We start from the raw sequence: 22,059 nt of genomic DNA on the forward strand, positions 1-22,059 counted from the left end.
TGGTTATATGATGGGGCATTTTGTGATGGTGTCGAGAAAATTTCCTCGGTTCACCGGTTACGTTGACCTTTGTGAGCAATGATCCGTGGTGTGCGCGTACGGTTGCGGCCGGATGGGAGACGCCAATCTTCTCTTCGTCAGGTATTTGCTTCTAATCTGTCTTCGAGCTTCTCGTTTTTTTTATTATTATCTTCTTTTTATATATATACATATATAGGGTGCGTCTAGTGTCACGCTACTGTACGCCATTTTATTTTTTTAATGTCAGTTAAGTTTTGGCGATTGTGTAAATCACCAGTAAATAAAGTAAATTATTAAGATTGAAATTAACGAATTTTATCCTAAGCTGATAATAAACGTTGACGCTCGTTTTGACTTTAGTAGTCTAGTTATTAAACAAAAAAACCGTTTTTTTGCAAATGAAATATTTAAATCTCGATGTGTTTTACACGTCGTTTTTATGCACACCAAATTGACATAAATGTCAAAATAATAGAATGGCGACAAAACTCGCCGCATCAATTCCTAAAAATCACGTAGGGATTTGAAAATCTTATAACTACAATACATACAATATTTTTATTATTTGTGAAAGTTAAAACCAGCAAAATTGACCAGTGTTAGATAGCATATAATTAGGGATCCCAAATCCGAATATTCGAATACTTTTTATATTAATTAGTTTTTTTATTTTCAATCTACAGCACATTTATTTCTATTTGATGTTCCGGATAATTTATTTATTATTTATTTAACATACTTGGGAGAAGCGGCAAAACCGATAAACCCAAGGGGTTCTGATTAATGATTGATAATAGCGATTCTCTTAAAATTTTAATAATACATATCTTGAACATATGAAACTACAAATAAATAATTTAAAGCTACTATTCGATATTCGATATTTGAATATATTCAAATATTTAGGATCCTTACATATTATGCTTTGAACAGAGTGGTTACGAGTTCAAATCGCTCTGGTTTCTGCTGGCAAGACCTTGAATTTGTGACTCCAAGTCGATCGTTTCCAATTTATCTGATTTTCATTGAAACGGTTCCAACAATTTGGCAACCTTACCCATTTTCTCGCAAAATCTCGAGTTTTCAGCAATCTCGAATTTCGCTGAATTGTATAAAATGCTGCAGATTTACCATAAAATGTGGATGTTAATTGATATGTATATACTGAATTTCTCTGAATTGTTTAAAATGCTGCAAATTTACAAATTTGACCATGGATGTCTCTGTGGATATATTTGATATGTATTTATGTACTTTGTATAAAACTAATAATATTTGTATCAAATGTTTCTGGTCAGGAAGGAGCATTGAGATTAACTGTTAGGGATTTCTGGTATAAATTAAAAATATAGAATTAAGCAATATAAATAGAAATATGTCTTTAAAACGTTGAAAATAAAGTCTTATTACGTACGTACATACATGTCCTCCAGTTTGGCTTCTAACAAAATCCACTCTTTCTACATAATATACTTACATATATACAGCATTCTCTTTGACATTGGTCAATAGCTCTGGTTGAATAATTCATATCTCTGCCCTGATGTTATCATTTGGCTGCTGAATTGTCTGAATCTTACTAGTCCTTTAGATACTCCAAGCTTGTGATTGCAAAATTTTATTGATTAATAGACGAAAGTTTGCTTCAGAAACTGAACCAATTGTATTCGTATAGGTAGTTAGAGCATTGGCGAATCGACATTCCATGTTAAATTAAATTAAGAATCAATTATGACGATTTTTGTTCAGTTGTGGATTTTATCCAAAATGCCCGAGGAAAATCACGAGATTTTCAAATCCCAAGATGACTTTTGGGACACCCGTATATATGTATGTTTGTATGTATTTCAAACGATTAAGGTAATGCGCAAGGAACGCGTAGAAGGTGTCAACGAAGAATTTATTCGACAATACTCGGATGGATTACCGAGAAGGAAATTACCTTCTTATAAGGCAATGAGTATTCTTTCTTTCTTTCTTTGCACTGCTGGGCGAGAAAACACCATTGGCGATTCGAATTGTCGCACGTACGGCTATGGGGTCGGCCATCTAACGCTGTCACTTAGACATCTCATCGTCTCCGATAGATGCTATCTATCTGTCTGTGGGTGTACCTATTACATATATACATATACATATAATACAAGTATCGCTCTGGAGGTGGTGAAGCAGAGCGTGAAGGCATCTCTTTGGCGAGTATGAACGTGTCGGTGACATGAAACGGAGCAAACGTACGGCACGCAAAAAAAACCGTCTTCCTTCGACTCATCGATTATTTATTACTGTTCTTGACAATCTGCTATGCTCTATTTTGACTTATTCAGGCTTTTGAGTGAATTTGCCTTGTCGATGTGGGCTGAATCTGATGCGAGACAAAGCTACATCGTAACGACGACTACATTGTAATTATTTATGTACATATTTATTGCAGTCGTACCTAACTTCTGTATTGTAGTTCGAATTGAATTTTGTGATAGTTGAAGAACTAAATTAATGGATTAGAGATTATGTATAATATGAGCCGTTATATTTAACAATGGCGGTCCAATTTTCAGTTCCAGAAACACTATTTAAACACTAGACTTAATTCGCAAATTGTTATCACTTCTTTTAATTCGAAATGTCCAAAATCTCTGAAAAGCAGAATAAACGTATTACAGGTCACTAGTATTTTTAAATATTGTTGAACGCAAAATGTTATATTTACAGTTTTGCTAAATTATATTGGAAATTTAAAACATTCCTATTGATTGAACTATTGAAAGCAAATTAAAGGGAAAGTTTCAATCGAGTTATGTAATTAGAAAATATATAGATTAATTTTACTGCGAAAAACTGAGCATTTTGTTGTATAGGTACTATGTAATATTTTTTTAATCGCTGTTTGTGTTATTTTATTTTAGTTACGTGATCAGTCCATTGTCATTTCAATCCCTTCACTCTCTCCACTATGTATATCAACTACTATTTTCATACTTCATACTGTCATACTCCTCGCCCACTTATTCTGTTTCTAATATCTCCTACTTTGAGTGCAATTGACTTTGTATAACATTTTAGTTCAACGCCGCAACATTTTTGATTAACGAACGAAGTTCATTTGCCCAATTCCATTCTAATTTCAGACGTCTATTTATTTCCTCTTCTTTGCTATCGTCATCATCATCAACTACAGCCATTCACCATCCACTGCTGGATGAAGGCCTCTCCAACACGCTTCCACTCATCTCTATTTTGCGCAATTCTTATCCATCTCACCCCACACATTTTCCTAATTTCGTCTACCCATCTTCCCTGCGGTCTTCCTTTTACCCTTTTTGCATTCTTTCGGCTACCATTCGAGCACTTCTTTTATCCACCTTTGGTCCATTCTTCTAGCCACGTGGCCCGCCCATTACCATTTCAATCTCTTTACTTTATTCACTATGTCCACTACCCTTGTCATACTTCTCACCCACGTGTTTCGCTTCCTGTCTTTCCTCATTATGCCAAGCATACAGCGTTTCATACTTCTTTGAATGCATTGATCTTTGTGTAGCATCTTGGCTATCAATGTTCAAGTTTCACATCCATACATCATCACTGGCAAAACGCATTGATCGAAGATCTTTTTCTTCAGACAGAGGGGCATTTTTGATTTAAAAAAAACATTCATTCGTCCAAATTATCTATTTTTCTCTATAGTCTCGTTATCTCTTCATCTTTACTACGGGACATGTCAATTACATATTTGACCTAAATATAAATAATTATTTACTACTTCTACTGGTTTGTCATCCAATGAGATGCTATCAGGCATGCAATAACTATTGAACTATATGCATATGCATATGTGTATGTAATAGACAAATAGAGATCGGAATCGTCGCATTTGAGAATGTGCGGTCGATGTGATCTGGTTGAAGTGGACGTTGGTTCGTCCAGTTGCGAGCGACGACCTTGCTGGCTTAAGCTGCTTAAGGTCAACTTTCATACAATCGCTTCCGCCATAGGATGGCCAATCGGGTCCGAGAGACCAGACCAACACCCACGCCCTCGATCTGGGCCACAGCATTCTTCATTATCGACGATACGCAAGTCCGACACTTAGGGGTTTAAGAAAAATCAAACCGGGACCGATGTTTTTATAGAACATATGTACATAGAACTAAGTAATAATAAAGTACATACTCTTGTGAAAATCAAACTATCAAAGTTGTAACCATGTTTGTCTTGTACATTTGCTTTGTGAACATCATTAGAATAAGCAAAATGTTTGCTTATGTAACAATATAACAATATGTAATTTTTACTTAAATTACGTGTACCTGTTACGTGATTGAAAATTCGCAACACTGAAACCCTGAACAAAAATAAAGTGAAATCACGGGGAAAGAACCTCATCATTCGTCCTCCCATCCCACTCTATACTCCTCTTTTACAAACCCTTTCTTCTTCCTCTCTTTGATCATTAACATACAAACCAAAGCTATGTATTTCTTACCTGGTGTGCATGTAGATTTTGTGAAAGGAAGTTTTACTTCTGTAGTGTGTAGAAAATAAACAAAAATCCTATTCGTTGACAGATTTGTGACTCTTAATAAAGTCCAACGCTCTAAAAGACTATAAGGAAGTCGATGACTTTATCTACTCAAGTACCTTGATCTCAAGGGAACGAGGATGCCAAGGGAAAATCCGCAGAAGGGTAAGAATGGCGAAAACGGCGATGATTAGTCTGGCAAAAATATGGAAGAACCGCTCTATTATGAAAAAAAACGAGAATCCGTCTGGTGCGATCTCTGGTGTTTCCCGTATCGAGACATGTAACCTGAAAAATATAGAAAGGGACATTCTAGATTCATTCGAAATGTGGTGCTGGAGTAGGATGCTGTGTATACTATGGACCGCAAAATGCACAAACATCTCCATCTTCAAAAAACCTGGCAGTCCCAGAGAGACTTCCACAATATATAGAAAAATAGTTCTGTCATACTTTGGCCATATGACCATGAAAAATGTCTGGAGAGTCTGGGGAGGCTGGTAGTCACCGGAACGCTGTAGGGAAGGACGATATCCCATTGCATTATATGGAGTCGAGACATGGACCCTGAAAAAGACAGAAAGAGACATTCTAGACTCATTCGAAATGTGCTGCTGGAGACAGATGCTGCACATACTATCAACATCCTCAAAGAGCTAGTAGTCTCAGAAAGACTCGCCACACTATGTTAAAAAAGAGTTCTTTCATACTTTGGCCATATGGCCAGGAAGAATGTGAAAAGTCTGGAGAGGCTGATAGTATCCGGAACGTTGAAGAGAAGGCGAGCGAGAGGACGGTCTCCCAAGAGATGGTCTGACCAAATCAAGAAACTGGAGGGATCTTCCCTTAACGCTGCCTTTAACTTGGCACAGAACCGGAAGGAGTGGAGGCTGATTATCAATCGGATCTAAGATGACACCAATGACCACGACTCTCAGCATTGAGCAAGCGAAACAAAAAAAAGAAGTGTGTAGTGTATTTATGGTTTGAAATAATTTTTATTCCATTTATTGATATGTTAAAGCTGAAGGCATCGACAAATTCTGCTGTAAAGGTGACATAAGGGTTGACTTCAGTCAGATTGCACGTCTATTTGCAAATTTGGGAAAAACATTCCACAGTTTTCCATCCTTGTCAAATACGTTAGTAAAATATTACGTAAAGTTAGAGAGAAATGCAGGGGAAAGCCGTCGATGAAAAGTTTTTTTATGCATTGGCAATACTACTTAAAAGAAAAGCTACATTTGTATACAATGCGAGAGATAATCTTAGCTGTTGTAGCGATTTTCTAAGCGATATTTTCTCGTGTTCTGCGTCGAAAAGCTGCCATCGCCGGAGCTTTCGTCGAATTCGATTAGCGAGCGTCTTGCGTGTTTGTGAGTGTTAATTCGACAGTCAAATGCCGTTTAGTCAGGTCTATGAATTGGCCGCCATCAATCATCTGGTTGGTGATTTCGTTAGGTTCAATCCTTTTCACGTTCACTTGTACGCAAACGTCACATTTTCACCAGGTGATTAATCAACGCGGTCTGTTTCGGCGAAGATTTGCAACTATGCTGTAGGCAGGGATAATAAACTTGCTGAACTTCAGTATTATTTATTTATTTATTTATTTATTTATTTAATAGTTTTGGACCATTGTGGCATTACAGGAAGAACCTAATGCGCCACAATGGCCTACATTTGAAAAATATATAAAAACATGATATAAAAACAAGTAAACTGTAAATAAAGGAAAAAAGCAAAAGCAGAAAACATGGTAAAATAAAATTACAAAAAAAGTAACAAAAGGAAAATAATACATCATTCAGAGAGAAAAAAAAAAATAACAAAAGTGTAAAAATTAAAAATAAAATCCATAAATCCCATTCTTTGTTTACACTGATCAAAATTAAAATAGTATATAAAAATGTACAAAAGAGAAAGAAAAAATAAAATAAAATAAAACAAAATATGAATAAAAAATAAAATCACAGCGAGGCCCAAATGATTATTACGCTGGAATTCATTTTATCGTTTCCACGACTATGATGAATACCAATGAAATTGATAAGCAGTTTGGTTTACTCACGCGTTCAGCTCTCTCGGTTTGTGACTTATTAATAGCTATATTTAAAATTCTAATTACGATTTTTTAATCTACAAAAGTGTACGGATTTAAATCGCGTGTTAATTAACCGGAATTAAATTTGTACCGTTTGAATAGATCTCGTTATAATATTTCGTCGATATGTATTGAAGCTTATTAATTATACCGCAATAAACTAATTTAAACGTATCGTTAGATTCTATAATAGGTTTGAGTGACTAATTGCAGTATTGGATTATATGACTTTACCGCGTATAAGGAATATTACTGTTTATTGATGAAAGTCTATATTCAAATACGGAAAGCTGTTATCGTTAGATTGAAAGTGTCTGCAGTTTTGCTACGGTCAAGTTACGTCAGTGTTTATCTGCGCTTGGTCCTTATCTGGTCGATCCATATCGCGCTTGGCCTTTTGCTCTTGTCTTTGAGGTAGGCACCAATTAATAGTTGAAAACCTACCTGCCTTGTCGTACTACAAATTATATATTGTATATACTTCGCCATAGGCACGTCTTCTATAGTTATCTGCTCGTTTCTTGTCATGACCGAGTCGAATTCGTGTACCTTCACACATTGTTCTTGTAATCCTTCGAGTACCAATTAGCAGTTGAGTATCTTGTCATCCTGCAGATTATATATCGTCAATAATATATACACACATATGTCTTCTAAATGCTTTTGTAATAGAACTATTTCTCGTTGCAAATAGTTTTCGCTGATGGAATGCTGATTAATGCATTACTTGATCATGTTATACTATGTAGCCTATGTAGGTATTTACAAAAATGTATGTAATATTTTTTTGCAATAATATAATAGTAGTCTAAATCTAAAACTGAAGTGTTTAAGTGGTGTTGAAAACCATTTATTGGTGTATCTTTTACTACTCTTAATTGTAGATTTTGAAGGTAGATTCAAGAAGGCATTTCTAGACGATGAATCGTATAGGATCTATACGATTTCAAACACTTTGCATTATTATCTATATGTATATTCTCTACTATATAGTAAATAAGATTTAATAGGTTTTTGAGCTATTTTTCCTATTATGCTATACATTAACATTAGAATAATATAATACTATGATTACTAACCAAATTAAATTAAAATTTTAAAATAGAAAATGATCAGTAGATCAGTAGCTATTAAAATAGATATAAGATGTATTGTGAACATAATTTCGTAATAATAAAAAGCATTTAAAAATCAAAAAATACTATAGATAATAATGCAAAATGTTTTTTTATGATTAAATGGAAAATTATGTGTAATTAAAATAGAAATAGTAGTACTTAATCAAGGTTGTTGATATAAAAGTGGTTCACTATATTTGAAAGCATAGTAATAATTTAGATTATGATATACAAAAAAGTTTGAAACCACTAATATTTTATATACATATGAAATATCTTCGCCATTATAGAGATCCACTGACTTTATTACTAAATTATTCTTCTCAGGCTTGAATGTTTTGTAATCTAATATATAATTTCGAAAGAGACTTCGCGATGTTTAAGCTTCGTTCGAATGTTTGTATTAGAAATTCTGAGCGAAGCCGGGAAAAACAACTAGTCCAATATATAATTTCGAAAGAGACTTTGTATGTAATTATAATATATAAACATGTATTGTTGGTTGGTAACATCGAAAACAAATCGAAGTTTCAATGACGATTCGATATTTTTTTTCGATTCAAATAAATTTTATAAAAAAACAATTGAATATTTCGATTCGCCATGTTTAAGCTGTTTATATTACAAATACTGAGCGAAGCTTAAAACTTTGTGTGTCTATAAAGCAACAACGATTTTGGAGGCATGTCTAACATTGGATTGAAATAAATTGTAATATGAAAATTTTTCGAAATTTGAATAAACGTAATTTAATTTTGGTCAATTCGATAGTATGGCCATCTCCGGTCAATCGATTCGAAAACGTCTACGCACGTACGCAAGCACACTGACGCAGACGAAAAAACTCATTATAATACGTAGTTCGAATTCGGCATTTATTATTTACGTGACAATATTCCGACGTTGACATTAGTTACGTGACTTTTTGCCACGTGTGAACGGAAACGAGACCGCTATCTCACTGGCCGCCGGTTAATCGCTTTCGGAAGGTGAGGTCGCCGGCGATTCCTCGACATCTCGACTCATTGGCGTCGTCAGCGAAACCCGATGCGATCGTAAAAGAAGCAAAAGCACCCGCTAAGATAACGTTTTATATCGGTAAATTTGAATCGCTTTACGGCCGTGTACGGGACGTCCGGTACGACTTTATCACAGCCGACCGATCGATCGGTTAACCTTTTACCCGCCGCCGACCGCTACGCGTTAAATCTGCGGAATTTGAGAGGGGTTTTTCGGTGGCTTTTGTCCGAATTGAAATTGTGTGTTGTAATGTTGCGTTGTTAGCGATTGGTTGATAACAACTACTACTACTAGATGATGCTTATCTCGGCGATCTTTCGTGTTTGTTTTAAGTTTCTCCGGCCGATTGTAATATGTAATAATATCGTTGTATGTCGTTGAACAGATGTTTAGTTTTATACGGTCGTGTTGTTGTTGTCGTTGATGTAAAGTGCGGGTCGGCGATTTCAATGATAGCGGCTAATGTTGACGATGAAATGTGCATGCATATTTGTCGAGGGCTTTGATTGTTTGATGTTGACTGAAGATATTTTATTGTATGTATGAAAATAGTGTGGTTTTGCAGAATAGAACCAACATTTAACTAGGATTAGGCGACATGTCGATGTACATAATGTCGAGACAGTTGACCTTCCTGGTTGATTTGAGTGAAGCAGTAGCATTATTGAGTTTGACCATTAATATACATATATCTAAATAAATTCATTAATATAAAATAAATAAATAGAGTATGAATATATGTACATGTATGCATATACCATTTTTTTGTTTCTTTTGTTTATTATTGTATATGTACATGTACATAATATATATGTATATATTAAATGTATTATACATAAGAGATTATTTCTCGCAAATAAGATTTTATAAGTATCTGGAATTTTCTCATCTAATAAAATGCTACCCACTCTGTCTCTATGATAGTCTATAATTGTTTATGATTGGCCAGGAATACGCATTGGGGTTAACCTCTTAGGCTTTCCTGGTATATAGGGAAGTCATAAAAAAACTTATGCTATTTTATTATCGTTTTAAGCTTTTCATGTGTTTGCTTTGTTGTTATATTACGAATATTACGAATGCTATTTGGTTTTATTGCTTTACTAATATACATATATATATATATATATATATATATATATATATATATATATATATATATATATATATATATATATATATATATTTTTTTTTTTTTTTATCTACATTAATGGATACATTTGTATAATATGTATGTATGTACATAGAAGTACATATAGTAATTGTAAATGGAATACATGTAATATTAATTTAATTTAAGATTTAAAATGAAATCAATTTCAATACTAATAGTAAGAAAAATTTTGGAGACTTCAACGAACGGCGAATAGACAAACCCAATTTTGTGAGGAATTTTTGTTTCATTTGTGAGAAATTGATATAAATTATTTAAATGAGTATATTCACACATATTTTGTTTATGAATATATTTTTGTTGTTTAAATATATAATTCTGGTGCAGCCCTAGTATTGTGGATACGTTTATTCTAGAGTAATCTGGAGCTTATGTATTGGTATACATACATATAAATATATGTACAATATACTATGCAGTTGAATATATATGTATATAGCAAAAAAATATATATCTCCATGATAACGTGCACTTACACTTCCACGATTAAATTGTCTCTTTCGTCATCACGTAGTACGACAATAGTTCAGTAGGATGTATTCCAGAGCCGCGGTACCATTCGCGCCACTCGCTTATCTCCATAGACAATGCGATATTGTAATGTTATAGATGAAGATAACGCGACGATCTATCGATACATCGACGCGTGTTTTCCGGGCCCAACACAGCTTCCAACATGGCTGCTAAATCGATAGCACAACAGATATACATGCATCTTATCGCGCATTCAGATCTTCGTCCGTACGTCCGTAATAGTCGGATAATCGAACTATTTGTATGCATCGACCGTCATGCGTTAAACGGAGGCAGCAACGTCTCGCCATCCCATCTTCGGCCACTTTGAAATATAAGGCTTAAAAAATGTTGAACCTTAGATAAGTTTTTAATAGATCGTATCAGTTTACTTGAGAACATAATTGGCTGCGAAAAAATATTAGAAAGTAGGTATAATAAATCGTATGCATATAGTACTTTCAACGTAACATACTAGAGTAAACATTTTGACAGGCCATTTCATGTTTTCTTCTCACATATTGAATCATCCTGACAGCCTCGGTAGGACTCGTAGCTAAGCAATTGGATATGAGAATGACTATAATGGTACTCTATAATATAGTCTACATATATAATATAACCAATCAAAAATGTAAAATCAGGTACATATGTACATATGTATTGTCATGTTCTAATGAAAGATTAAATTATTTATTTTTTTTTAATTAACTTGGTTAACTAACCAAGATTTCTTTATAATTATTATTACGATACATTTATCTATTTAATTATGGAACGGAGAATTTAAATGAGATACGTAGAAATGTTTCACGTTAACTTTTTTCTGCTGCTGATGTGTTGACCGTCACTTGCGGGGTCGATATTAATGACTACCACTCTCGGAGTCTAGATGGTGATAACTAACTTAAATTCTAACACTAATGAGTTTATATACTCTTCTTTAAAACAATAAAGTGTTGAAGACACGTGTCGTACAGTTTTGGATAGTCAGTGTTTTAGGTGTGCTATAAATCAATGGTGCTACTTATTAAATAAGGTGTGCCACAAATCAATGGAGTGTCTTATCCCTACTGGTTAGTCGACTACATTGATAAGCGAGGTACATAACAGTATGTAGCCCATATGATGGAGAAGCTTTCAAAAACTTGTAGCATTGAATGATTCGTGTTAAATGATAGCAGTGACATTGCAAGTTACGTGTGTTTTATGTGTAAGCGGAATACGGTTTATCGTAATTAAAGTGGTAATTTTAAAGTGTGGGTACGTGGTTTCGTTGCCTTTTACTATTTACCTACTACTATGTACATATTTCTAGTTGAATCGGCGCACGGATGAATGATGATGGGCGTTCTGCGCCATTAAATGCCCCCAGAGAAATTTATCCATTATGATGTTCCTTGCATGTTGCTACGGATCCCGATTGTTGGTTTTTTGCCCGCAACACTATCATTACTGTGGAAATAGTATTGGTCAGAACTATCGATCATTATTGGTGGGTTTTGAGCCAATTACGCTTCTCACTGTTTACACCGATCGCTCCTCTACTGTGCACTTTCTGAGATTATATTTTATATATCTCCAATATTATTGCCTACAGACTTTCGCTTGTTTTATATTTTGAATTAATAAAAGCGTCGAGATGTGTTCCAGATACACATGTATCTTTATTTGAATATTTAGTGCTATATGGTGCAACTGCCTAAACGTCCTAGACTATTTACATTTATGTCTATTTTCTAATTAATTGAGATGAAATAAAGAGACGTATGAAATTAGGATGGAGTGCATTTGGGAAAATGAACGCCGTTTTTAAATCGTTTTAAATAAAAAATGCCTATGGGTCATGTAGTTAAAGGAATAGATGAAAGGTGGATAAAATAAGTGTTGGAATAGTATTCAAGAGAATGTAAAGGGGTAAAAAGAAGGTTGCAAGGAAGATGGGATGAAATTAGGGGTAAGATGGATGAGAGCGTATTACGACATAAGATCCATAGACAAAAGTTCCACGAAAGAAGATCTGGCCGATAGAATGTCCACCCGATAAAAGACCCAGACGATAAAACGTCCGACCGATAAATCGTCAGGCCGGTTTAAGGTCCAGCCACAAAAGGTCCGAAAAGGTCCATTTGGATCTTGTCGTGGTACCAGCTGAGAGTTGCGCAACCAGCAGCGTGGTCTAGTGGTGAGTGTTGTATTATTTCATGCAGGGTGTCACGGGTTCGATTCTCACTAGAGCCTCGTTGTTGGCCAGACCTTGGTTTGTCGAAGTCGATCGTTTCTCACCAGAATTTGCCAATTTTTCTGATTTTCATTGAAAAGGTTCCTGTAAAATTGGCTTTCTTTCTACAAGTTTCTATTGTAAACATTAAGTTATTGTTATATCTTAAGTTTCGCCAGATTTCTCTCCATATACATATGTCTCTGTGGGTATTTATTGAATATGAAAAATCGTATTGTTACATGAAAAATGTTATTGATCGTATTGTATAGGATGTTTGTAATGTCTGACATATGTTGATGCCATATATTGATATCGATTTATGTAATAATTATGTATTTAATTTATATATATGTAATTTCTTGAGTCTTAATCTGTTTAGCACACCCGCCGCTTTGGAGCAATCTGTTAGGCGAGTGTGCATGATTAATTGGATTAAAAAAAAAACAGACCCGAATGGAAGCGTTTTAGAAAGAACAAACAGTGGATGGTGAAGAGCTGTAAATGATGATGATTCAGTATAATTTAACGATCGTTAATAAACTACATTTGTAAGTTGAATGCATAATGACATTGATATTATTGTCTCCATGTACATATGTTCATGTATATCGTAAACACAACACTATAGTAGGTACAAATATATGGTGTTTTATTTTTAAAACAATACACATATAATAAAATAGCGCAAAATTATTTATCGTAATTCACATGCATTAATTTAGCAGAAAAAAAACATGATTGATCATCTTGGCGACGAAATTTTATTTCGGTCGTCACTTTTGCGCCGTCTGTATATACAATATGTACAGCCGCGAAAATAAGAAGGGTTTTGCTTTTGAATTGCAATGGTAGTTGGCGAGTGCCCGAAGCGTGTTGTTCCTAATGTTCATCGACAATTTCCTTCTGGTATAAATATGTTGGGTACTACTCGCGTGCAACTGTATCATCACGCAATGTTTCCTTTATTTTTCAACGATTCGCTTAGTCGAAGTTTTGCTGTCGATGGGTCGGATTCAATTCGCTGTGGGCTTTTTATTGCGCCAATTATTATTAACTGTTATCCAGGATTTGCGTAATTTGAATTTAATTTAGGTGTCACTTTCCCGCCCCGGATAGTTGCAGTAGGATAATGCCTCTATTCTATTATATAGGTATTTTACAGCGGAAATGTGTGATTTTTATAATATTCTGGAGATAATTCTGTATTTGAAAAGTTCAACGTTAGGCAAATTGGTCGTAAACCTAATCGCATTTAGCGGTGGCGTTTTTGCCTCAGAAAAGATAAACATTTATCGTTTTATGAGATATGACTTACTTTATAAAATATTTTATCTAGATTTGTCGCATATGTAGTCGATTATTCTTAATACTCAAATTTCAAATTTGTATCCAAAGTGTTCATTTAGAATTGCGTAATAATTCCTATTTTCTAAAATAAAAATGCTGAAAATTCGGGTCTTTCGTAACATGTGTTACTTTGAGAATAATTAAATCAATAAATTGACTCACATATAATTTAAAAAGATCTTAGATTACGATTTAATAATTACGTTGTAAAAATAACCAATCAGCTAGTGTTATTTATTTAATAGCAAATTGCTTATTATAACAACAAAAAAAAAACCAAATTAATAACCATAATATAATCAAAAATAACTTACGCAATAGAATTCCACAAAAAATCCCTCGGATAGCATTCTAATACCTTTCGACGCTTTTTTGTGGATTTCTATTGCGTTGATTCTCTATGAGCATCATGAAAAATTTGATGTCTCAAGAGTGCAACTATCTCGAGTGTATTTTTCCGGTCACCGTGGAAAACACCTCCTGTAGTTCTCACTTCCTTAACTCTACGTACAGTATTTTGATATAAGATTCTTGGTTTCAATGCCACGTATTTTAATTTATTTTTACATAGATATATACCAGGAAGGCTTGACAAGAACTCCCCAATGCGCCTTCCTGGACAATTAATTATAAACAATGCAGCATTTTTATTATTACATAAATCACTGTATTTCCAGAAGCTAAAAAACACGAAATAAAAATTAATGAATTAATCACAGAATTAATCCATTGAGACATCTATGGATTTAGATTTTGTACATAATTTTAACAAATTATACACACAATAAATACAGAAGATTTTTAACGACAGGAAAGATGATTTTTGCCAATTTTGAGGAACCGTTTCAACCAGTGGCGTGCGCTGAAATTCTCTCTCTTTTTGTCGTACAGCCTTACTTAATGTGCACGAACAGGATACAAGAGGAACAGGCTGTTCCTCTTGTATCCTGTTCGTGCACATTAAGTAAGGCTGTACGGCGAAAAGAGAGAGAATTTCAGCGCACGCCACTGGTTTCAACAATGATCAGATAAAATTGACAAACTGTAATAAGACAAGATCGATTTGGAGTCACAAATACCCCCAAATCTAACCAGCAGTATGGGGGATCGAACCCAATGATCACTTGGTGATAAACATACACGCTACCATTAAGTCATATTTAGAGGTAGGACCGGAAGCGCGCCGTCTATTGTTCCATCATTGTAAATGCTTTGTAAAAAAAGGTTCGGCAAACCTTTAACAATGCATTTACAACATGTGAACAATGAACGGCGCGCTCTGGGTCCGCTCTTTAGTCATATTGCTGTATTATATATATATATATATATATATATATATATATATATATATATATATATATATATATATATATATATATATATATATATATATATATATATATATATATATATATATATATATATATATATATATATATATATATAATATAGTTGCCAGCAGTTTGGCTTAGTGGTAGCGTATATATTTAGCACCACTGAGGTCAAAGGTTCGAGTCCTCGACAATGCTGGTTAGATTTGGGGGTTTTGTGACTCCAAATCGATCGTTTCTCTATCAGAGTTTGCCAATTTTATCTGATCATTGCTGAAACGGTTCCTGAAAATTGGTATTAGATCTAATCCTGTTGTCACAAAATCTGTCTGTGTATAATTTGTAATAATTATACACAGTAATCTGAAATCTATAGATATCTCTATTGACATCTCTATAATTTTTATATGCTATATATATATGCTTGTATATGTATGTATTACTGTATTTCTGATTATTTATGTATTCTGTATTTCGTTAACGTACACCCGTCGCATTGGAGCAAATCTGTAATGGCGAGTGTATATTGATTTGTGACAATAAAATAAAATAATATATATATATATATAATAATATATAATAATATATATATATATATATATATATATATATATATATATATATATATATATATATATATATATATATATATATATATATATATATATATATATATATATATATATATATATATATATATATATATATATATATATATATATATATATATATATATATATATATATATATATATATATATTTGATTACTTTTCAAATACTCAAGTGATATCGATAAGTTCAGATTTTTCACCCATATAAAAATGTTTTAAATAATTTCCCATGCGTTTCCTCCCATTTGAGCACACCTGACAGTCCAGTGGCGTGCACCAGTTTTTGCCGCGACATTGGCTCGAGAGCACAGACAATCTGCATGAGCGATCTGCTCGCGGAAGTATAACACTTTAGCAGCAAACGTCGATAACTTACAAGAAGCAACCTGACCAACCAAACGAGCACGCGCCTTCGCAAACACACACACACTCGTATTCAGTGTTTCTAAAACACACGCTAAACACCTAGAAAGAAAAAAAATAGCCGCTGAACTTTAACAAGTCGAACACCTTGTCTACAATATCGACGTAACATCTCAATACGAGTGCGGGGGCCATTAATAATTGCAGCAGGCTCATACATCATAATACAATGGTGTATGTGGGCCACGTGGACAATGCGGGTGTGGGTGGGAGGGCGCACCGCAACAACGCCTCATTGTTGTGCGACGTCGCCACCGATTGTCGAAGCCGAAGACAAAAGGTTAAGCTAAGAAGGCCGGAGATCACCTGCCGACCGAACGAACGGCCACGTGGGATCGCCTAACTACGTAATGGTACGACATAATGATGCACCCGGTCGAACAATAAACGCCATTGTTGGCCGCGCATATTCCGCAATAGGCTGTCGTCAATTACGAACGGATATGTGCCACACTGTCCGCACTGAAATAATGCACCAAAGTGCATCCAGTGTGGTGGAGATGTGGCTAGGCGAGGCAGCGCCTGATGAGGCAGCACCTGAAAAGGGGTTAAAGGACATGACACATTCAAGATGCCGATTCAACATTTTATTCATGGACATATCCTAATTGGTTCTATGAAAAAATCATAGGTGGAAAAGATTGGACCTGTGTATAAAAAAAATATCACATTTTTCTGTTCCTGTAATTTGTTGGATGCAATTTTCGTATTGGTTTTTTTTTTTTGAGCAATCTTAATTTTGTTGAAATTAAGGTGGGTTGCCTCTTGTTTGATTCTGTATAATTTATCTGGCTAAATTAATTTTTCAGCACAGTTCGGAAAAATAGAGTACAAGCTCTGTAAGTTAGAAAATTATTCAAATATTCGATGTTTTGTGTAATATTGAAATTCATATCCTTCCTTGATCATATTATTTTATCTGACTTCCGTAACTGATCAAATGGTTCTATATAAATAAATAAATAGAATATATGAATATTGTATGAAGCAGCAGCGTGGTCTAGTGGTGAATGTTGAATTATTTCGTACTTGATGTTACGAGTTCGATTCCCCGCTAAGTCTCGTTGTTGGCCAGACCTTGATTTGTCTAGGTCGATCGTTTCTTATCAGAATTTGCCAATTTTTATGATTTTCATTGAAACGATTCCTGTAAAATTGGCATTTCCTTCCCAATTTTCTGTTGCGAACCTTTAGTTATTGTTATATCTTAGGTTTCGCCATATTGCTCACCATAGATGTCTCTGTGGTTGTTTATCGAATATAAAATTCGTATTGTTACATGAAAGTTATTCATCGTTATTTATCGTATTAATACGATGTTTGTAATATATGTATACTGACCATAGATGTCAGATATTTAGATTTACATGTATCTATGTAATAATTATGTGGACCAGGAAGGCGCATTTGGGGTTTACCTGTTAAGCCTTCCTGGTATATTTGTATATATGTATGTGAAAATATGTATGTAAAAATAAAAATAAATAAAAAATAAATGTATGTGTAGTTATATACATTTTTTTGTTTCTTTTCTGTATTATTGTATACATATATACATATATCGGTCGGTCGTTGTGCTTCTGCCTAGCATCGAGAGGCAACGGGTTCGATCCCATGAGCTGACCTTGATTGAAAATAATTTTTCTGAGTATATCTGTAGTGCTGCTGGTCAGACTTGGATATTTGTGACTCGGACGATCGTTTCCTATCAGAGTTTGCCAATTTTCTCTGATTTCATTGTAGCGGTTCCCGATTATAAATTGGCTAAAAACCTTCCTACCTACTATGTCACCACTATTTGAGTATGATTAATGTACAATTCAGAGATGTATTGTTAATTTGCAAGTTTTCAATGTCTCGTAATTCAGCGACTTGTATAATAAAATACGCTGTATTGTTTGGAAGGTGCATTGGGGTTTACCTGTAAGGCCTTCCTGGTAATAAAAAATAATAATATATGTAAATATAGAATATTTACGTATCTTATGTATCTCGCAAATTTGAGTTTATGAGCATCTTGAATTTACTGATATTATAAAATGCTTCTCATTCAGTATCTATGATATTGTATCATTATCACCATCCATTGCTGGATGAAGGCTTCTCCGACACGCTTCCAGTCGTCTTTGTTTTGCGCAACTCTCATCCATCCTACCCCACACATTTTCCTAATTTCGTCTACCCATCTTCCCTGCGGTCTTCCTTTTACCCTTTTGCATTCTCTCGGGTACCATTCAAGCACTTCTTTTGTCCACCTTTCATCCATTCTTCTAGCCAAGTGGCCCACCCATTGCCATATCAATCTCTTTACTCTATCCACTATGTCCGCTACCCTTGTCATACTTCTCACCCACGTGTTTCGCTTCCTGTCTTTCCTCGTTATGCCAAGCATGCAGCGTTCCACATTTCTTTGAGTGCATTAGACTTTGTGTAGCATCTTGGTTTTCAATGTTCAAATTTCACACCCATACGTCAACACTTGCAAAATGTATTGATTGAAGATCTTCTTCTTCAGACTTGATGATACTGTGTAATCGTTTGTAAATGGGGTATACCTGTATGAAAATATAATCATCTATTGGAAGTTTATGAATGAAAGAATGTCGTAATATATATAGTTAATAAGAAATGTAAAATAGCTTTTATGTATAAAATCATTTACATATTTCTGCAATCTTTCATACGTATGTATGTACATATGTGCACGTGCTACCATTTGATTTATTAAAATTCAATTTTGTGTCAATGTATGTAGATATAAAGGCTGATGTTTATTGATTTAAAGGATGTATTTTATATACGTATGTATATTTACTAACATATGTCATATGTCGTATGTATATTTACTAACATTTTATATACGTATGTATATTCACTAAGATATGTTCTGGCTTATGAAATGCTAATTTTGAATTGCATAGTAATATGCACATCTGCAAAAATACAGTTTACCAACGTGTATGTATGAGTGTCTTCTAGTTTAGTTACAGTTTTCGATGTTTGCGAGTGCAACGAAATCGTACAGATATATTTATGTAGGCAGGTTCTTCTTGTTAAATGTATGTATACAAGTACAGAGAGAGTTTGCACCGTTAAATATTTACGACTTTCGCATAACGATTATGCGAAGTTGTGATTTAATTATGCCGCCTGTTTAAAGTTATTGCCCGTGCGCCTTTCACTGTGAGCTTTGTTAACCAATCGTATCTAAATACAGTCCGAATCATTTGTATTGAAATTAATGACTGATTTTATTTTATGCTCGGAATTTGCATTTTCGAAATCAATCAGGTACTATTTTTTATTTGAGAATCGCCGTTTGTGCATGGTGGACCTCAACCTTTGATCTGCGACATATGTATATGTACATATGTACATATATGGTTCTCCTATTTGCCCTTCATTTGTGTAAACCTTTCAGTCTTTTAAAACATTGACTTTGATTAAGTGTATGGAAAACGATTAATTTTTCTTTTATTTATTCTATTAGATTTGTATTTAAAAGCACATATGATACTTAAAATGACCATTGTATCCAGAAGCTTGTTGAAATTCTCGATTTTATTTGATTCAGTTACTGAAATGGGCTTTGTAAAAAATTGGCAATGGAATTTACGAGTCAATGAAATGCTTTTCCCAGGATATAAAAAAATATTTAAATAAATCATACTTTTGCAAAACCTTCGTAGGAACTTACTTTTTAATAAGCACTTTTTATACATATTATTTCGTTCTCTTTAGTTTTCAATTCATTCATTTGTAAAAAGCGTAAATCATATAATTGCACTCACCTTATAATTAGTTCTACAAGAGAGCTCACTAAATATATACTTAATTTCAAATTTCCGCTTTATATGTAGTATATGAATTATTATGAAATTTTAATTAATACATATAATATTATAGATAAATCGATATACATATATGTGTATTTCGAATAAACATGAAATGCACTCACGTTAGCAGACACTTTTCCGGAATTTTCACTTAATTTTGTTCCCAATTTTTTTATAATACTAGCTGATTCCCGTTTCCGTTTCAAGTGATGGTTGGAATTCTACTAACGTCTCTTCAACGCCATGTCGTCATAAAACAACTGTCAACGTGGTTACCAATGAACACATTTTCTTGACTACACAATGGCGATTCAAACTTTCGCGTCAGTAAAATAGTAATTACGAATATTATTATTAAGAGGTTTTTTCCCGTTTTTTTTTCACAGTAAGCTTCCCGGATATGCACACAACAAATCCTGAAAGTTCCATCGTAATCGGTTGAGTAGTTTAGGAGCCTATACGAGACAGACAAACAGACATTCAATTTTATATATGTATATAGATAACATAGATGTCTCACTTATTTTCTTATAGATGTGTATATAGTATTTGTATTATGCTTATATATATGTCTGGCCAATTTTCTCAAATGGTTCCCGGAAGAATGCACTGAATAGTGACGCATAGTGCTTCCAATCGCGGATGATTACTTCAGCACCGGGATTGCGGTGCTAGGAATTTCCAATCCCGGGATTTCAAATGTATAAGAAAAAAAGTTCAATTGCATGTTTTCATATTTCAAAAACGTCCAATTCCATTTTTCAAACTCTCCTGATGTTTCACGCAAAAAATACTCCTCATATTGGCGTTCTTGTTTTGAGAGTTTGGCTATATTCTTTAAATTTTCGGTTCGCATCCATTTCTAGATTTTTAAGATCAAATAAAAGACATCCTTCATTGATTCGTTTTTTACAAATAGTTTGTACCGTTTAGTAATTATTCATCGAAACAAAAGAGTGTGGATAAGAACCCAAATATTGTCAGACGAAAAAATCGAAAGCAAGCTGAAAAGAGGCAAGTAAAAAAGAGAACACCTATAATGGAAGATACCATTTCCGGTGAACTTGAAAATTTGAAAAAAATTTACGTCGTATCGATAATAATTTCAGTCTCCGATACTAAGTTTCAGTTCGATAGGACGAACGGTGTTCAAAAAATCCCCAAAATGCTTGATACTTTTTTTGTTCAATTATATTATGTACGTTAGTTCTTCTTGAGCATCTTTGAACTTTTGGATGTCTCGAAAGTGCATTTATCCGATCATCGTTTCAAATATCTATGTAGATTCTAAACAGAGAAGAAAATATATTGCAAGTGATCTATTATAAATAAAATAGATCACTTTAATATCAAAATGAGAAAATATAGTTCGATCAAAAATTGGAGAGAGCGTTTTGAATATATCTCAAAAAGGCAAACAGTGAAAAGTTACGCAACGGAAATGATATTATATGTATATTACAGACAAACACATATTAAATTTTATATATATATGTAGATATAGATCTATAAAATGTGATTTGCATCAGGCATTTGGTAATTTTATTGTCAATTCCGGTCACGCATTGACTTCGACAAATCAATTTTCGACATGCTGAAGAAACTCGCCGAAGTCGAGGTCTCGAGATAAACAATGATTTTCCAGAAGCAAGTAATGGCGCTGGTGTACTCTGGAGTCAAGCAGCCATTAGCTCATTGGGTCGAGGTCGCAACTTCGTTTTCCATCGTTGTCGTCGCTAACCTCATCAACCTTTTACATAATACACAGATTTATCATAATTTTAACCGTGTCGGCTCCAATGTCGACACACATACACA

At 33.9% G+C, this 22,059-nt stretch overlaps 1 protein-coding gene across 2 annotated transcripts in view; it reads left to right on the top strand.

The window, feature by feature from the left end:
- Positions 1-22,059, top strand: part of LOC143916081 (uncharacterized) — a 253,337-nt gene that overhangs the window by 88,643 nt on the left and 142,635 nt on the right. The gene's annotated exons all lie outside the window — the stretch shown is intronic.

The sequence above is a fragment of the Arctopsyche grandis genome, chromosome 8 (genome assembly GCF_051622035.1).
Source record: "Arctopsyche grandis isolate Sample6627 chromosome 8, ASM5162203v2, whole genome shotgun sequence".
Lineage (NCBI taxonomy): Eukaryota > Metazoa > Arthropoda > Insecta > Trichoptera > Hydropsychidae > Arctopsyche > Arctopsyche grandis.